This window comes from Vanessa tameamea, chromosome 18 (genome assembly GCF_037043105.1).
Source record: "Vanessa tameamea isolate UH-Manoa-2023 chromosome 18, ilVanTame1 primary haplotype, whole genome shotgun sequence".
Lineage (NCBI taxonomy): Eukaryota > Metazoa > Arthropoda > Insecta > Lepidoptera > Nymphalidae > Vanessa > Vanessa tameamea.
In genome coordinates, this window is record NC_087326.1 from 8,190,489 (window position 1) to 8,212,078 (window position 21,590).

The 21,590-nt window shown below is 31.6% G+C and overlaps 1 protein-coding gene across 2 annotated transcripts in view; it reads left to right on the top strand.

Moving 5' to 3' along the window:
• The first annotated feature begins 708 nt into the window (after window positions 1-708).
• Ptp36e (Protein tyrosine phosphatase 36E) overlaps window positions 709-21,590 on the top strand; it is a 168,571-nt gene continuing 147,689 nt past the window's right edge. For both annotated transcript variants that reach the window (XM_064217683.1, XM_064217684.1), the window contains exon 1: window positions 709-890. The gene's annotated coding sequence lies outside the window, so the exon portion shown is untranslated. The remainder of the gene's footprint in view (window positions 891-21,590) is intronic.

A 21,590-nucleotide genomic window follows, 5' to 3' on the forward strand; every position in this document is an offset into this window, starting at 1 on the left:
GGGCGAAGTTTTAATGATCCGGGTAGAAGTGGTCGCTATAGTTGAGAACAAGTGGCAATTTGCACGTTAAAAATATAACAGTACGAGTCGCTGGCGATTGTTTTTCATTGCGTCACGCCGTGACGGCTTTCCCGAAGCGAGATCGCTGTGACGATACCAAATTGTTATCCCATTTGTTATATTTTATTATACGTTTTGTAGCTTCCGTTTGTTTCATTCATTTAACTCTTGTTATTACAATTTTCGCAAACGATAATGTGTTTCTTTTATATTCTTTAAAATTTTATTTAGCTGGCGTCGGTTAGTTGTCTACTAGTGTCAGTGTGTATTTCGCTCATTCTTTGAACATAATATTCGGTATTCAAAGGAAATATTATAGTAGTAGTACATATTTAGTAGAGGGGCTTTTTATAAAAAATTGGCACACTGTGTACAGGGGCGGTATTAACTTTATAATAAAATAAAAATGTTTTCTAATATTGTAACTGGTGTTTCTTATCATACATCATTTTCATAATCGAATAATTACATATGTAAAATGTAACATATGTCTCGATCTGAGCGCAGAAGACGTTTCAATTATTAATAATCGCACCGTAAAATGTGAAAATTTCAATGGATCCCCCATCGGCGGGCCGATTATCCGTTAAATAAATTTTATTCGTGATAAGGCGAGGGGCGGGCGGCGGCAAGGCGCCGGCGGGACGCCCTAGTCGCCGCCGACCGCTCGCCAAGCGACGACGTGTCGCTCCCGTCGCGAAGCTGCGCTAATTTTACACGCCACTTATTTCCACACCGCTCTCCTAACCATTGACCCACTGACAGTGAATTGTGTTCTTGCAGCGAGTGTGAGTTACTCTCCTGTCAGCGACCTCCCAGCTGTGAAAACCGTAAGTACTCATATTTGAGACAACTTTGACGCGTCTTAATCAACCGACGTTACGGCCATTTTATAGAATGCCGTTCAACCTTGAAATGTTCAGTATTTTGGTCATTGTATCACTTATGACTGATCTTTCTCAGTATCGAAAGTTTCAGAGTAAAGGTCTTCATTTAAAAATAGCCCGCAATGTTTTAACATATAAGAGAATCTGGGTGTTGTTTGATTTCGGGCCCGAGTCTTAATATTCTGGTGGAGTTTAAAAACATACTTCAAAATGATGTCAAGGATTTAACACCTTATATTTTATGCAGTTAACAAAGTTTCGATGGTTTATAAAGATATAAAAATCTTACAATAGAAGCGGTGATTACACACATTCTTGCCAATCGCATGCCAGATATCTTTCTATTCTCGAAAACTAAACTCGACTCGTACAATATTGAATATAAATTTCAGAATCGGATTGAACATTTACGAGTTCGTTAATGTTCAATTTATTTGCGATCATGATTAAATATTGAAATTTTAATATTCCAAATGGTATTATATTAAATATTGTTGTCACAAGCAAATTATTACATGAAGCTTTCACACGATTTTTATTTACAAATAAAAAAAAATTGGAATGAAATTACATTTAATTTTATATTTAATAATGAAGTTTAATAGTTGACATTCATTATGACATAAAGTTTGAAACCTGGGAGTTGAAACGCACTTCATAGTGAAATGAATATAAGCAGGAACATATGCATATATTAATTTACATAATGCTACATAAAATACAAAATATTAATAAAATGTTTGTTTAATGGAAGACTCACATAACTTCATAAAAATAAGTACGTAAGTTATTTTCCACTAATAAAAAGACCGAACTTGAATCTTATCAGTTGTAATCAAACACAAAAGGTCTGGATAAACAGTGTAACATAAATCCGGCGAGTTATTGATGCGGTACGGAAATTGCTTCCCCCCCAGTGCCGGCCACGTTTCCTGCCATCACACCGTTTCCTCAACGCTTGCTGCATTCCATGTTCACATTGTATACCCCCCTTTTATTCGGTCTCACATATGCTGTTAAGATTAAATATTATATATCGTCTTCTTCCTAACAAATAAATATGAATGACTGTAATTCCATTGATGCGTTTCTAAACTATTCATTCGGGTGTATTTTCCTGCCCACAGATTTTCCATTCAAGGTTTGTTCTTTAAAAGTAAACATTCTGTATTAACACTTATTCAACCAATAAGAAGTCGGGCGGTGGCTAGTATAAAATAAAATAGTAAAATTTTGTATTATATAAAAAAAGTCCCCAAAATTTATGTTCAAAGGGTGATAACATTTTGTTAAATATCTTTTATAAATAAATGACAATTCCTTTTCTTCTAAGGATATGAAAAAAAAACCAAACAAATATTAGATTTACTAACCAGTAATTTAGTAGTTTTTATTTGATTCTGAATCTGAACGTATTGAGATAATACTTTTGGATAATATTATTATTCTAAATTTGTTCGAAAATATTATAATTTAGTTCAAAATATAGTCGGACGTATTGTTATTAGAAGAGATTCAATTATGTAGGTCATAATTGAATCTCTTCCTTAGTTCAGTATGTTTATAGTAGTAATATTTAAGATTGATATAACCAAGTTAAATTATAACTAAACATTATTTTCGTGTAGTCCTGACTTTTGTCTCTGAATCGTTGAATCTTTTAACATGTAATGTCTAAAATTGTATGTTATTCATTATGAACCGTCAACGCTATGGGGTATCACGTAATAATATGTAGCACACGTTTCCCTACCGACGTCGACGACATTCTAAACTGGATTCTGACCTTATAGGAGGTGCTCTTGAGATATAAGTATTCTGAGTTCTTAAGAGGACTTCCAACATCTGGCTTGAGTATTAGTAGGTACTCGGCTTCCTGTCCGCTGTCGAGGTCAATATGGCTAACGGAAAAATGTTAAAGAAAGAGAAAAGATAAATAGTGGACATATTCTGTTAAAGAAACAAATTTGAAGCTTATTCGACAACGAATTACAGTGCGCAGTAGATTTTGTAGTGATGTAGTTTAGTTGATTTACATGAGATTCCATTTGATGTATAATTTAAAAGATATTATCCTTATTATACCCAGCACGTGATAAATTATAAAAAAGAAATTAATCACAATTAGCACGGAGTAATACATATATTTGTCTTTAAAAATATTAAGTTTTTTCAGACAAATGATAATTTAAAAATATATGTTTTATTAAATCAGATATAATTTATGACACTGTTAGGCGTACCGTACCGGAACACAGCTATACTAAGTAGCGCTGTTTGGTGGTAGAATATCTAATTAGTGGGTGGTGCCTACTCAGATAGGCTTGCGTACAGTTCTACCACCAAGTAAATATTGCTAGCAAAATCCGCAATTTGTTGTCTTGTTTGAATTAATATACCAATTGCAATAGCGATCAGTTCAATAAATATATACTTATATTTGGCAACTTTTATGTCTTTTAATATCAAATAGTTATACATACATAATTTATTACATGTTTACACTTTTGATCGTGTCATCTGTTGTCGATATATAAAAGGAAATTAATTTAGAAATGGCGTTTCGACCCATAACTCTAAATTAACGTCAGATCAATATAATATCGATACACTTTATGCCAAGAACATATTTTGATTAGTATTGAAACGTTTGCCAATTCCCTGACCATTATTGCGAACGTTTTCCTTGTGATAAAATTGAATGATACGAAATACATAAAGATCTTGCCATAGTGAACAAAGTTTGAACAACTACTCGAATTTTCTTGTTCAATTACTTATATCTAATATTATATTTTGACGACCTCCGTGGTCGAGCAGTGTGTACACCGGCTTTCATGGGTCACGCCACTCGAGGTCCGGGTTCGATGCCCGACCGAGTCGATGTAGAAAAAGTTCATTAGTTTTCTATGTTGTCTTTGGTCTGGGTATTTGTTGTACCGTCGTTACTTCTGATTTTCCATAACACAAGTACTTTAGCTACTTACATTGGGATCAGAGACCAGAGTAATGTATGTGATGTTGTCCAATAACTTTAACTTTAATATATTACTATAAATTACACTTAGTTTTAGTACTTGTGTCATAGTTTAGAAACAGCCGGAAAATTTCCAATTGCTGGTCATCCTGTTTTTTGGAGATAGATATCAGTGTCAGTTGACCGGTAACAATGTGTCAGAATTTCATTATCCTTACGATGTTCCTTCCCCACTGACCATGGGATGAATTTTAAACACACATTAAGCACATGTCAATGAGTGATGCTTGTCAGAATTTGAATACGCAATCCATGGTTACGATTAGTATTATTCTTATTGACAATCAAATTCGATACTATCTGATAAAAGAAAATTACTACACATGAGAAGAACTGGCATTTTTCGTAAAATTTTATAATTGTTTACAATTTTCAATATTACAAAGAAACAGCCACGAGGCGATCCTCTCATCACTAAGGAGTGCTATTATCCAATAATTCTATAATTGCATAATAACATTTTGCACACAAATGTTTTCTTCACAGTTTTTGTTTTTGAATTACCCACATAAGCAGTTGTTTGTACGTTTAATAGAATATATCACTGCGTACAAATCTTTTGTTTTCAGAATGCAGACGCTTTAAATGATAAATGTCCAAAAATTCAGACTTACTTACCGAAATTTGAATTCGAGACCTTGAGTAAGGATAGCTTTTTATACACTGACTTATCTCAGCTTTACGCACCATTAATAAGATGTTTTTAAACCAACAATTTCTGTGGTCTGTAAGATTTATATACATACTCTTACATAAATTCGTTATACAGTAATACCCAATTTTTTGCTATTAAATATGCGATGGAGTCAAAATATTTTATCAATGTTTTTTATTAGATAGACAAAATAAAAAGTTACCACGAAGCGGGCAATTAGGTAACAATTGCTTGCCTCGTTGATCTAATCAGCTAATGGCTAGCTTATATTGTTGTTGATCCCGAAGTTCGGAACTCAATTTCCACTTTGGACAAAATATTTATTGAGTTTTCTATCATGAAAATCTCAAACTCATTCCGAGTTTAGAAATTGGCATTTAACACCCTCGTGCCTCGTAGAGCACGCAAACCCGTTCAAGCGCTGTCCTTGAGCCCTCTCCAGTCTTGCCATCTTTATCGTTCCGACATTCTTTAAAGTGAATTAACGCACATGTGTTCACTATGATACGTCCTCAGCAGTTGGATAATCTTTCTTGCGAATGGCAACTGTAGCCGAAAACGGCTTGAAGGACATAGTCAACTTCATTATCATCACTGTATATTATCTACTCTGGACATCATCGACGCGGCATGTACGTCAGAAGTATTTAGCATTCATTTTGTTTTTTGCAACTAATTATTAAAGACTTAACTAAAAATAGATTTTCAGCATTTTCGCTGTCTGGGTCAGGGCTTCTACCTTTTACTTTTGTCAAACTGCCAGTTCTAAACTAACGCTACAACAATTATCCTAAGGCTAAATTAAATATAATAATAGATCGTGATTTTTTTTTTTAATCTGTTAGTATTTTCTAATATGTTTCATTGATATTTTACTTAATGGAACACTATTATTAGATAGGTCAATGATCTTAATATGACGAATTGCTGGAGATATTTGTGCCAAAAATTTGCGGTAGTTGTTATAAGAGTTATATATATATACATATATATTTATTTATTTGTTATAGGTCTTTTGTCTGCTAATTAATAATAATTTAGACAGCGGATGCGAGTATCTTCTCTATTAAGCTTACCATATTTTTTTTTTCGAAATGCATATTAACATACCCATATATTTATATATATGTTATGTATTTTCAATGCAAAAGTACGTAAATTTGTAACATATTTGTATATAAAAGGGAGCGGGACCAGATAACATACCGCCAATGTTCTCAAGAAAGTGCGCGACTTGTCTAACTTTGCCTTTACATTTAATTTTCTCAGCCTCGTTACGCTCTGGTACTTTTCCAACTATATGGAAAAAAAGCAAAAGTTGTTCCAATATTTAAAATTGAAGACGAGAAAGATATACGTAACTATAGGCCCATATCACTTCTTTCGGTTTTCGCCAAAGTATTTGAATCTCCAGTTTGTCCGCTCATTCAAATGCATTTTAATCGTTCTGAATTTTTGCCTGGTAGCACCACTAACTTGGTTAGTTTTGTCTCTTCAATATCTGAAGCGATAGATTCGCAGAAACAGATGGACACCATATACACTGATTTTAAGAAGGCATTCGATAAAGTGCCCCACGACGTTCTTATTGAAAAACTATCGCATTATGGATACTCAGGCACAGTGCTACAGTGGATATCATCATATTTACATGAACGTTCCTTTTATGTTGTCATGAATGGTTTTAGCTCTGAAACTAATATAATAACGTCAGGCATCCCTCAGGGTTCACATCTCGGAACAATTTTATTTAATATATTTGTCAACGATATTGTATACTGTTTTAAGCATTCGACACCTTACCTATATGCTGGCGACTTAAAATTCAGTAGATTAATTAGTCCTCGACATGATTCAAGTATAAAATACTACAGAGCTACTACATTTAAATAGAGTAAGAAATTGATGTCTCTTTAATGGAACGCAATTTATTTGTAATAAATGTTTGCACATATATTATACCAACACAATACACTTTGAATGATAATAAGCTCAAAGAAGTGGAGCTTATAAGAGACTTGGGTGTTATATTGGACAAAAAAATAACCTACGTTGATCACCTAGACAGCGTTATATGTAAAGCCTCTAAATTGTTGGGATTTATTATGCGGCATGGTCGCTTAGGACTTTAAAATAAAAATCTCTCTTTATAACAGCCTTGTCCGAAGTCATCACTATCAATAGACTTATTGATATAAACATAAATCCATTTAGCACCTTTCGCAAGTTAGTCATCAACGACCTTGTCAGCCAGTCACTATGAGTATGGAAATTTTTGCTTATAAATCGATGTTTTTTTTTATTATTATTATTTAACCTTAAATTAAGATTAAATGAATTATTAATAGTATACACTTATGATTATATTTTAATACTTATATTATTATTAAATTTCGTTAACTTTTACTAGTCTAAACAAATTTTTATATACCAGAGTAATGTTTAAGCCGAAATATGTGTACAAACGTTTTAATAGTTTTTTTTTTTTTTTTTTCTCTTTTGCTCATTTTTCGTTTTTTTCACTTTTGTTGTAGCAAGCAATTGTAATTAATAGTTTAATTAGCATGTAGTGTTTGCTTTTAAATGATTTTACATAATCTATGGATTTATATACCGAATTGTGTATTTATGTAAGAATGACAAATATAATAATAAATAAATAAAACGTTTATCAATATACAGGTTTATCGGTCACTCTCAAAATTTGAAATAAATAATTTTCGAGGTTGATATTTGTATAATATTATATACTATACTAAACCATAACATACTAAAATTATATACTTTTAAAGATGGGTTCCGGGAATAACTTTGTAGTAATACATAATACGTATATAACGATTGTCGTTAAAAAATATATATGTATCGTTCCGGAAGCATATTTGGCTTATGTATCAAAATCTACTCTCTAATCTGCTATTTAGAAATAAAAATCGATATTCAGAAGAACTGCTGAAAATAACTCCAATTAAAAAAATTAAGAAAAAAAAGGATTACTGATAAAATTATAAGGCTATCAGTGTTGGCTAGCTTTGCAATAAAATAATTTTATCAATTATTAATCGCGTACATAACATTAGATACAGGAGTATTTTTTTAATAATATTTAAAAATATAGTACTTTGATAATACTGTACGTATGTTCCTAATAAGGCTAAATAAGGCTTTAAAAAACCGCTCCCTGCATTTCGAAACACGCCCTCGCATGTCTTGTGCTTACGTCGCGAGTACGTTACTTTGCTCTTGCTAAGTAAATCAAGTGCAAATTACATTCTCGGGTAGGATATTTCAAAGTAATTGTCTTCGTTGCTGTAGTTTCTACGAACAAATGTCATTTATAATTTCCTTTAATTTGAAATTACGATAATATTGTACGAAACTTTACTTTTTAATAGTTTAATTTCAGTGATGAGTTTCTACTCAATTTTTTAAGATAATTTCGTAATAAATATCTCATTTTCATTTTAAATATTTCTTTATTTCGTAACTTTCTTTTATTTCCTAAGATAATAATATATTTTGTTACTCTGACAGATCGCATTCAACTCTTATAATTTTATTCTATCGTTTTTTTTAATTTACCTATTGATCGACTCAAAATTATAGTTATAAGAAGTTTGTTTGTTTGTAGAGGACTCACCTCCAAAATAAAATAAGTTCATCACTTAAAATCAAAACATTAAGAGTTTTGAATGTTCTATCGCCAGCTCTAAAAAAAAAGCTCAATTTATTGGGTTTGATCTGGTTTAAAACTCAGTTACACGATTTGATCACATATACAAACAGATGAAGTTATATATAATAATATAATATATGTTAAATTATGTTTACAGTCAGATATATAGTATATCCGATTAGTGCATTGCAAATTGTGATTGAAGGCAGGCAAGACTTGGTCAATAGCCTTAGGTTGCTGTATATAAAGTTGTAACTGAAAGAATAAATTAATATTTACATGAAAAAAATTAACCTCTAGTTTCTGAATCGCTGATCAAAGTCGAATACACTAATTGAGCCTCAACCTGAATGGTCACTGCTCGCTGGCAGCCGATGACGTAAAAGGTAACCAATGAGCGTTTAGACTAAAGTGAAATTATTTAAATCTCCTTTAAAAACCTTTCCGAAACATAATACTATATTTAAATTTAGAATATTGAAGTAAAAACAATAAAAGAACGCGATAATAATTTTCAATAAAAAAAAAACAATTTGTTGTTTTATAAAAATTTAAATCGCGAAATATTCCATGGTTCAAAGGGAATTTCGACGCGAACATATCCGTTACGCTTTTAAAATTGTATTTCGTTTTATGTAACAAGCTCCACCATTTACTCATAGTGCTGGTGTGTCGCAGTAACAATGTTAAATTTGTTAATGCATGTTGCATCGGTGCATCACTAAAAACTAATGTCGCTTTTGGTCAACACAAAGTACTGACCCATCTCGTAAAATGCGTTAGTAATGGGTTTGGCATGTATTGCTACCGATTTCGATAGAATTGGGTTAAAGCTATATATAAGACAGTTTTCCACGGTCCGTTCTTAAAAATTACATAAACATCGTATGATAGGTTATTGTATTTTGTATAAACCAAGATCATACGACTGGTTGGAATATAATTTAATTTCGTAAATGCCACCAACCTGCTAGTCCTCTGGTGTTGCAGATGTCTTCGGTTTAGTGGTTTGGCACTTTCCATCAGGTACGCCTCCTGATAGTTTGAAAAAGGAACTATTTCGTGTTTAGTAGTGAAGGAAAATGCATGGTTTTGTCGAATGAAAATATACCACACGGATATCGAACACTATGTGGTAGAGAAGGCTACAAACCTCTTTAAAAAAGGAAATTTATTTTTTTATTGTTGTGTGCCATTAGTGGTCTTATAACTTTAAACGAAATAATCTATTGCGGATAAGTTTACGCTAGATTGAGGCATTGAGTTTTACATTCATTATTTATGGAAATGACCCGTATCCGCAATTCTCTGGGCCCAGTGCCAAAAAAGAAAATCACAAAATCTGAACCCAATACCGTGCCCGGTAGTGAGTTTGGGTACCCACCTAACACCAGAACTTGCTCTCATCAAACGCGGGCAAACTACGGGATAAGATATACCTATTTCTAACTTAACAGTCATAAAACCGAATAGCAAAACGGGTATAAAAAAATATACTTTTTTACTAAAATTTCTTACATAAAGCTACATAATAACCTCTAACTATATAAATAAAAGTAATTCCATTCCTAGGTATAGTTAATCTGTCCGCAACAAAGGGTTATTACTTAAATTGATTTAACTCTCAATCTCTTACTACTTTAGTACTGAACTAGCTTACTAGTTAATAGAACCTCTATCAACTATCAAACCTTAATACAATATTACAAAGCGTTGCAGTTTGACGAAGGACGGGTGGTTATACCATATCCAGCTTAGCTCGACTGGTTGCGACTTGTTTTTCTACCGTTTGTTTGAAACTTTGCATGTGACGCTTGATATATGTTTCTTAAACTAATGTTACTTGAACTGTATATACAGCAAGCAAATGACATAATGTGTGCCATTTCGTAAGGATGGAAAAATTAAAAAAAAATTGCCCGTCACAAGACATGTAGACAAAAATCTGAATATGATTGTTATTCAAATAATTTATTTTAAGTTTTATTGAATTCAATAAATATATAGTTACGTAAATAAATGAATGTATTTTAGTCGTCTGTACATAAAAAGGGAAAAGACCGGTGGAGAGCAGGTATGACGTCATAAGTACCGTCACGTCGTTTGCCGTCACGGCATACTATTCCGTATTACCCCCAAAGCGCGCCTATAAATGTTTCTCCTTAATACTTATACATCTTCGAAGAAACTTTCCATCATTCGTACCTAATAAATCATTGTGATTCATAAGACGACAGCAAACCTTAATTAATCCTTCGACCCAATCAGTAATTCAATCCCAAGCAAACCTCGACGTTACCTCTGATCATATCAATGGGATATATAATAACATAATATATATCATATAAATACGTTTACAAATGTTAAGAAAACATTGCGTCACTTATAATATAGTTATGAAATATTATTTATTATCGGCCAAATGTTGTCGAAGTGTATTAATTTTACACACATTTCGATCAGCATCTAATTTTAAATATAATATACAATAATTGAGCATAGTCGAGCACAGTCGAGCAACTCGAGATAGAGCAATAAATAAATAATAATCGGTCAATCGATGCCTAAGTCTATAAATTTCAAAGAGATATTACTGACATATGTTTTTTTTTATATACGTAACATAAACATTAACCATAGATTAATTAGGTTACAGAGAAATATATTATCCCGAATAATATTATCCCCTTGATTGACAGATACATTACCTACTCGAAATGTAAATTTCTGTAAGATATAAAATTTCTCTAATTTATGTTAAAACTCTACAAGGTAACTTCAAAACGAGAGGCGACGAGACGTTTATTAAGCGTTTAATATTCTGCGAACGACTGTCACCTGGAAGGATTTAAGTGATAACGGTCGAATTTGTTTGTTACATTGAAATTATATTTTAACTTATCAGTGTTAAAATTAACACCAGCGATCAAATCATAAAACTTGTCAATGTCTGTTGGGGTTCATTATTGCAATATCATACTTAATAGGTACTTAGTATTGCCGTGTTCTGGTTTACAGGGCGAGTGAACAACAGAGTAACTACACACAAGTAACATCCTAATTTTCAAGGTTAGATAAGAGTATTGACTTTTAATGAAAGTGTTGTCATTAAAAAAATAAAATACTATATTAAAAAAAAAATTTTTTAAATGTTAAACATCTATTCACTACGCTTATTAAATGTAGCGTACTTCTTATAATTATATACATATATTTCAGCGTCTAAGCCCAGTTTTGGCACAGTCATAAAATTAAACCTATGCCATATATGCTACAGTTACATACATAAATAGAATTTAAATGAACTGATAACATTACCAAAAACTATACTTTGATGTTAGATAAAATTATGTCCGTCTTTGTGTTATTGATGTATAGTAGTAAAGAAATTCGATATTTATTTTTAATAGAGTCGTTAAAAGGTGTTCTGGCTTTCTTAGTAAGCTGAACTAAGGTATCAAATCGGTACACTTTCGAATGGGTAGATCTAGGAGGAATAGGTAGCATATCTGTCTTGATAAGTCACAATAATGAGTCTAAAGAAGACTAATTTTTTTTATATCGTTTACATAACTAATTAGTCAGAAAATAACGCTATATTATTAAACGTAAACAAAGAAGAGTATTATTTACACGATCCGTACACAGATAGCGTAACTAGATAGTACTAGTTCGACTTATTAATAATATTAAATAAAAATAATATTTGGGTTAGTCAATCTGATACCAAAAAAAAAAATACAATTTTTTTAAAGTTTTTAGTACAATTCGCTTCGATATACTTTTTAACCCTGTACAATTTCTGTGTGAAATTGTCTAGAGATGGTTTATCAGAAACCGCAGTAATAGTATCGTTATAGTTTCGACACGTTCTGCTGATTAAAATGTAGTGATGAAGTGTAACATTTATAAATCCAAAGTGAAAATAATTTAGAAGTTGGAATAAAATAAACGGTATATATAATTTAATTAATTTGTCACGTATTATCAATGTTAATAATATATTACTTTTTAAAAAAAATTACTATTTTTGGATGTATTATATTTACATACATACATGTGTAATGGTAAAATAGTACAAATACATATATTTCGATAAAAAACTTGTGACGTACAGTAAAATAGGGTTGTTTGTTTGTGTGACACTGATATATTTAAAATATACTTATTTTTCCTTCATATAATAATAAATAAGTCAGTAGTTATGTTTCTTAAGTAATCAAATTGGTTCTAAATTTAAAATTGCAATGACGTTTAATGTTTTCGCTTTACTAAGAATAGCACACATTTGAAAAAAACAAACTTGGAACTAAGAAGTAGTCTTAGTTCAATTGCTATAATAATAGTTGTAGCGTATTTAGGTTTATGCGTACATTGAAACGTTAATATTTGTCTATGGAATGATTTGACGTATGATGTACTTCCTTTTTCTCTTCTTAAATTTTAAATATTATATTTTATTTAAAAAATATATATATAATAATTTAAAAAAAAAATTGAAAGTCTTTTCGAAGATAAAAATTAAAAAAAATGTCTAATTTAAGTAATTACTATACTTATTATTTTATTTATTTATAAACCGTTCCGGTTTCACACGAGTACAATAAATAAACTTTTAGATTGTAGAACAAACATTGAAGAAAAATTCATGTTGTTTTTCCGACTAGAAAAGTAGAAATTCTCAGCATTTCTTTACTATAATATGTAAGTATTGTATATATTTAAACTTTCCTCTTAAATCACTGTTATTTAATGACAACCGCATTAAAGTTCATGATATAGTTTAAAAAATCTAACCGTACATACGCTGGGAGGTTAATATTAAAAGGTAATCAATTAAACTAAGAGTACATTTTAATAAATATTTGAAAAAAATTGTAAAAATCTTATTTCTTTAGACATTTTTTATCTAACATTTTAACTGTTGGAAATGGAAAACTCAAAGTAGGTTCTGTATTTTCGACAGTTATTTCCGTGTTATAAAATGTAGAGTGTCGTTTCTTTTAGAGCTTTTACAAGTGTGTGCTGAATGTACGGTATAAAATGGTTGCATTATAAACTTGGTCAAATTGCACGTGTAACTAATGAGGTCGTTAGAGTGAGTACTTTGCCGAAAATACTTTTGGTAGCAATTTTTATGTTTCGAAATAATAATGCTGTGTTGTATTAGAATAACAAACTATTATTGAATTTAAACAGATTTTTTGCTATGAACATAATTTACTGAACTTTTTTCAGTTGTCATTGATTTCTCTAACTGATCTTAAGAATGTAATGTGATAGGACCCATCCACACATAATTCGACAAGGGGTCAAGACCAAACCTGAGACTTACAAATCGCTAGGCGGTAACGTTGAGCCGTTGACTCCTTGACGAATTGTGATTTTTAATTATATTAAGAATTATATAAAGATAAATATTGTACCTATCTTTTTTAAAATGTTCATGTTACTACAAATTTCAAAACATAATAATAATAATATTATGCTCAAGTATATAAAATCCTCAGGAAATAGTTTTACGGTCACAATAGGTTTTTATATTATTTAAAAGTTCAACAATAGCCTCATAGTGATTTGAGATTCTTGGATTGGTTCTGAGGATCAATTTTGGACCGAAGAAACGGAGAAAATAGCAATGTCTTTTAAACATTGAACAAGGGTGAAACCGACCTACTTACTATTATTTTAAAAAAGACGTTGTAACAAATTCCTGCTGAATTCAATATTGCCTTAAATTCTTTCATGTTCGACGTCTTGTAAGGGAAAGACCTGATGTTTACATTTATTCGGGACTCAGTGCAAAATAAAGGAGCAAGATTATGGGATACTAAGAGCTTTAAAGTGCCTCAAGTATTTTCTCTACACTATCTTCATCTATTCGCATAACATAAATATAGTCTTTCGTAAGCATAAAAATCGCTTCGTCAATTTTTTCCGATCCCATAAAAGCGCTTAAATCTGCAAATGTTTATCTTATAAAAAAAGCCAAATTAGATTTAACATCTCTACGAAATCGGATTTGCAATTTTGCAAAATAGCAAGAATAATAATCCAGCGATTGTTGGAATTCTATGGATTTCACAAAACAGAGCTAAGGTCGTCGAGTGGGCAGAACGGGTGGATTATAAGGGAATTGTGGGCTCAAATCCGAGCAAGCATCACTTAGTTTTGTGTGCTTTATCTATATAAAATAAATAAGGACACATTTTGTGTTGTTTATCTAAAAAATTACTGAGCTAATGTATATAAAACTTATACCAGATTATGAAGCACGTTTCAAGGGTTTTTATATCTGATACATAGCAGACAAGGTTTTGCTTGTTACTATAAAATTGATCTCCCATTCGGTGATAAAGGAAAATCGCGCAATGAAACCTTGCCACATATATAACCACCATACCACACTGAAGCATCATCGTGAAATAAGCACCTATTTTTAAAGCGAAACATTTTTTCAATCACTACTGCGTAAAAGACTTAAGGAGAAAATAAGAAGAAAAATATATTTAGGGATTGTTACTTTACGAAATAGAAGATAAAGCACAACAAAAAGTATACTTTGTTTCGATTTGCGACTGTACTAAGTAAGGGACTTTTCCCTCACACATCTCGTATTTTGTTTATGTTTTTCTTATAAACGACATTGTGAATCATCATAACTTAAATGTGCTTTTTAAGAAAATGTGAATAAAGTATGTATGTATATTTTACATAATAACATAATCAGCCTGTAAATTTCCCACTGCTGGGCTAAGGCCTCCTCTCCCGTTGAGGAGAAGGTATGGAGCATATTCCACCACGCTGCTCCAATGCGGGTTGGTGGAATACACCTGTGGCAGAATTTCGTTGAAATTACACACATGCAGGTTTCCTCACGATGTTTTCCTTCACCGCCGAGCACGAGATGAATTATAAACACAAATTAAGCACATGAAAATTCAGTGGTGCCTGCCTGGGTTTGACCCCGAAATCATCGGTTAAGATGCACGCGTTCTAACCACTGGGCCATCTCGGCTCTTTTATTGTATATTTAGATTTTATATGTTCGTAAATAAGATTTTTTCAGCAGGTTCTTATATACTGAAATCGATCTTGTTCTTATTTCCAAAAAAATTCAATACCAATTTTTAGTTTCTACGCTTGACCACTTCTCGCGAGAAAATAAAAGACAGAACGAAAACACTACAACTACGGACGACCATTTGAAGGATACTTTCCCGTAGCAATATCTCGTCTAGTCAGTAAATTGCTCACGCGTCCTCGAAACAAGAATATACTGTGGCCGGTTTTTGCACTAGATTGAATTGTTAATTGAACTGAGACTAACTACATTTTTACATTTTCACTCTGGTCTGTGTAAAGTTGACAGAATACGGTAACTGAAAAGGAGATTTCACAAATGTTCAATTGAGTCGAATGAACATTGTTTTAGAAAGTATATGGATCATTAGATAGAACACTTGGATCCTAATCAAAGATAATGGTTATGTGCTTAATTTATATGTATAATTGCGAAAAAACATGCATATGTGGGAGGAAATTTACAAATGTAAATAATATCCAGCATCGTAGTGGAAGAGTCTAGGGGAATAAGTATTCAAATTTTGTATTGTAGATGAAAGGAAATTCACAAAACGACCAGGAAGCTCACCTGATATAAAGTGACTACAACCGCCCAAAGACATCTGCCATGCAAAAGCTGAATGGTGTGTTGTCACCCTTTAAGAAATGAGGTACTTTTCTTGAAGTTTCCCAAGTTGTATCGGTTTAGAAAAAGCGCGTCTCTCTAGCTTTGTCTTTCTTGTTCTTCTCAAAAAGAGAGGAAACCTTAATAGCCGGAAGTCCAGCATAGGGACGTGAACAAGTTTTTTTTATTACTTTTGCTTTAGACTGTTTAATTTGAGAGTAAAAATGAAACTGTCACGATGTATCTCAAAGGGTTTCTAACATTTTTTTCCATTTCTAATAATCATAGAAGCGAGTAGTAGTCCTAGCTAAGAAACTGGTTTTACCCGTAATGTAATCACAACTGCAGTATTATTATAGCAATTTAAGTTAATTTATTTGTAAAGTTTATTCTTTTGGCAAGCGTGTGCTGCTGTTAGTAGAGCGAAAACATTAAACGACATTGTAATTTGTAATTAAGAACTGAGTAAATCACTTAGAAAATAATAGAAATGGTGATTAGACCAAGGTACCGGCGATTATTTCTGCAAAACTTCTATACTGTGGGATTAGTAAAGTATAATATATAATAAAACATACTGGTCGAATATACAGCCTTTTTTGACGTAATTTAAAAAGAAAGGCAAGTCTTGATGTTCCATAACGTTTTTATTAGTCCTATAAAGCTTGTGTTTTTGCGAGACAGAGTATAGAAGGCGTTTCATTTGTGGTTAATGGGAATGTTTCTGAAACAAATTCTTTGTTATAAATGTTACAATGCCAAAATTTATTTTTCTAAATATTCAAAAGTAATAAATGAGGAAAATTTCGTTGGTAACTAATGATAGTGACGAACGAAGACTTATTTCTGAAATCGTTAAAGAATGTAAAATTGTCAATGAATGTATAGCGTAATACGGAACGTACATGTTACGTGATCGATGTTGTATCTACAGTTTGTTTTACATAAATTCAAAGCTTAAAGCTTAGACTGCTAGATTCTTTCATATAGTCTGTCTATTTTCAGTACTCTTACTGCACAATTTTATAAGATATAAACTAATCATAATTATACGTACATAAGAAACATAATATATATTTTAAATAAACTAAGAAAAAAAATATTAAGAAAAAATGAAGAGAGCCGACGTTGTCTAGTGGTTAGAACATGATAATCTTAACCGAATATTGTGGACTCAAAGCCAAAAGAAGTCATCACTCTTAAAATTTGAGTTTATAATTAATTTCGTGCTCGGTAGTGTACGAAAACTTAGTAGAGCTTTTCTCTCCCTATTTTATCCTTAAGTCCCCATTGTGGGATAACATGCATGTGTGTGTGTGTCGAATTAAATTCTGCCAGACGTGTGTCCAAGTCACATTGAAAAAGCGTGACAGTAAGATCTTCTCGAGATGAAAGCAAGCTTCTTCTAGGAATGGGACATAAAAAAGACTGTTACTTACGTACTTAGGAGGCTATACACGGTTTCAACCATTATTTGTATAAGATCATGACTGGTTAAAAATTATATTAAATGTACAATAAAAATGCTAAGAACATTCTATAATACATATCATACCTGGATACCAATCAATCATGCTCCTTTCAAATTGATGTCAGTAATGGAAAAAAATATGAAAAATGTCAAGCAAATTCGGAACATTTAACGCTTTACAACGTAATTATCATTGAATTATGAACTTTATTTGATAGGGAATAAAGGCGAGTTGCGCATTCGTATTTTGTATTTAAAACGTCACTATGTGCGTGTACAGTCGAAATGCATCAGTCATGAGGGGCTTGCGGGATGACGTTATTTATAGAAATTGGATGGGATGCCCGACCGATCTCCACTCGAATCTACTCGATGGCTTTTATTTTATTTTGCACAAATTACATCGAGATGTATTATTTTGTACGTAACTATAATTTTATAATTTGTGGTAAATCGAATACCAATAAATGGGAAAATAATAACATCACATATGTGTGTGTATAATATATAGAGATATTTTTTTTAAGTGCGCGTGTCAATCGTGGATTTAATTTATGGATTTATGAATACTATATGTATTTGAGAATACTATTTTTAAAAATTCCATATTATCAATTGAAAGTTCTTTTGATTTCCTATAACATTGCTGATACGTATGCTATTCGTAACAGTTTTTAGTGTCACCGATAAGATTTTAGCTCAAGGAAGTCATGTTAAAAGAATATATATACATATAATAAATCAAGAAAATGAGTACCTCACGTTTTTTAATAATCATTATCTTAAATTGAGTTATATATTCTTTATCTATTAATATATTTTTCAACAAAAAATTGTTTAATTAGTTTAAATTAATTAAAAAGGTGAATAATACTTTTTGGTAGGGTTTTGTACAAGCCCCTCTAGGTAGGTACCACCAACTCATCAGATAAGCTACTGCCAAACAACAGTACTCAGTATTGTTGTGTTCCGCTATAGCTGCTTAGCTGTAGAATGGGTGGTACGCAGTCAGACTTTTAAAAACCCTATCATCTACTGACAGCCGCAATTATATTGAAATTATAAATATTGTTGTGAATATATACAAGCATAATCTTGTTGTAAATCAATTGTTAGGAAACAAAGTTTGCCCATAATCTTAACGAATATAATGTTCGTATTTATATAAATTCAAATAAAAACGAACATACACTTTAAAAAATAAAGAATTAAAAAAGAAACACTATACAACCATTTGTAATTTTTCATTAGGCTATCAAATGTTTATTCTATTGAAAATTTGTACAGGAAATTAAGAAATTTAATTTTCCAACTCATTAGGAAATTAACAAAACAAATGATAATCAGCTATAATTAATGTGACTATTGCTAATAGTTGGCATATACAAATGTTAAATCCGACTGATAAATGCTATTAAGCGATATCGTAGGGAAGGTTCATATTGATCCGGAGTGATTTATTAACACTGATAGCGATGGCAGTTAATTTCACGAGGAATCGTTCAGTTGTGTACTAGCTACTCATTCTAACTTGACATGGGTAGAAAAGGGTCTAGGACAAACATAGAAAGATAACTTCTATTTTTGTGCCACAAAGTTTTCTCACAATCGGATCAGTGGTAACGTAGAAAAGACAGACATTTCTCTTCATTCATGTTTATTTATATGTATAATATATAGATAATGTAAAAAACTTTTGATTTTTTTTCAAAGATTAAGTGCAACGCCTTAAATTGTTTAAGGAATTACTAATATTCCTATCCCTCCTTTTAAGCTTATCACTTGTATCAGGCGACAAGAGCCCAAAGAGTCGGGATTGATTCCGCGAGTTTTGCATCGGTAATCAGCCCGTAAACCATTGCAACATTGACGCTTATAATATAATTAAGAATTCATTAAGAAAATTGTGTGTAAATACATGAGCGCGTGCATTTTGTGTTACAAAAAGTATAAATTAGTATTAGTTACCAATCGGAGCAGCGTGATGGTATAACCTCAAAATCATCTCAAGAGGAGAGAAGGACTTTTCTTAGCATTTACAGCTCTTACTTTAGTTTTATTTTAGTTACAAAGTATGAATATACCAAATAAATTCTAAAAGGTCAGCAATCTATTATATTTTTTTATTAATAATTAATTAGTTATATATCGACGTGATTTTCCATTTTTAATGTTACTTTTTCTCGTTGCGTGTTTCGCTCCTTTCATTTAATATTAAAAAAAAAAACATTTACATACTACTAATTTATTAATTATATTTCAACGTCGATATTTCATTATAGTAAATTATTGGTTAGAATATACTTAAAAGTTAGATGTATTGTTGAATTATAATTTGTTGCTGCGTTTTATATTATATATACGTATAATTTAGTTTAATAAATTTCCCGCTTTTATTTCGAAAAACATTTGATCTGTCTCTCGTGACTAATTTCTGACCAAATCAAATCGAAATATTATTTATTCAAATAGGCTCTTTTAGTTTTTATTCAGGTAGGCCATAAAGAAACTTTTGAATCATCTTGTTCCAGTATTGAATTAAATATAAGGCTACCACCGGTTCAGAAAGTAGATTATATCTAGAAGAACCGACCAGAAACTCAGTAGTTACTCTTTTTTCACCATTTTAATAACAGAGTATGTCACTGAAGTACAATTAAATTTTTGTTTATCTTGCCTAGATATCAATAAATATTACGTCCTTGCTTTTTTGTCTTTAATATAATGTTGTATTGAGTTAAGTACCTTATGTATCTGTGTTTTTTGGACTTGAACTTTAAATTTTTTAATAGGCCAAGTTAAAAATAACTGTTGGGTCTTATAATAGAAAGACCGGTGAGCTTAAAGCTTTAAGCTTAATTAATTTTATATAAATTTTAGACATAATTAATGGTTAAGATATATGGTAAATAAAATCATCGCCATGAGTTTGTTAATGTAATTATAACACAAACACAATCAATTGTAATTCGAATTTAATAAGGGTAGGGATGTATTCTATATTGGAATTAATCGCTCGTGTGATGGAATTTGTGTATTTCAATGTTTCGATTGTCATTAATCAGTTTATCTTAATTAGTGTGTGTTCTTGATATAACACACACACACACACACACACACACACACACACACACACACACACACACACACACACACACACACACACACACACACACACACACACACACACACAAACATTAATAATTAATCTTTTTTTATTCTCTTCATCTTGTGAAGATATCTACATATTTTAACTTCGATGTTGATCCTATGTTGGTGTAAGGTAAGGTAATCAAGCGCGGTAAGGCAATGAAATTTTATATCAAGGTATTCTCAGATACAGTCTATAGTTAGGAAGTTGCATGTGTTACAATAGCATATCTGAAAGCATGTAATGGCATTAGTGTAGTACAAAGTCGTGCCGTTCGAGTCGGATTTGCGCACAAACATGCATTATATATCCGTCTCAGTTGACTAGTCTCCCTCGAAATTGGCCAGGATAACATTACCCACCCAGACCAGGTGCCACGTATATATTCGTCGGTCGTCAATTATAAAAATTCGACTATAAATCATTGAATCTCCAGTCTTCTGTCAAACAGAAAACAAAAACGGAAAACCTTGTCAATATTATAATAACGGAATCCGTTTTTCTTTTTACTTTTCTTTTATAACATAGTTGGATGGTCTGGCAAACATAAACATGAACACCTGATGTTAAATAGTCTTAACCACCCACGTACATTGGCACTGTAAGAAATCCAACGACAATGCGCCACCAACCTTGGGTGCTCAGATGTTATGTCTCTTGTGCCTGTAGTTACAATGGCCTACTCGTTTACTTACTACTTACTCACCACTCAAACTGGACCACACCCATAATAAGTATTACTGTTTGGCGGAATAATATCCGATGGGTGGGTGGTGTCTACCCATAAGGGATTTTCTAACAAGTATTATAAATTAATTTTAGCTTTCTGAATTGCTTTTCCATATAATCTATGGCAAATTTTACGCTCCGTGCGGATGATATCCTTAAAGGGTACCACGTTTTCTCTTTACGTATTTAGTATATACTCCTATAAATATTCTTATTTAGATCGTCGTGGTCCGT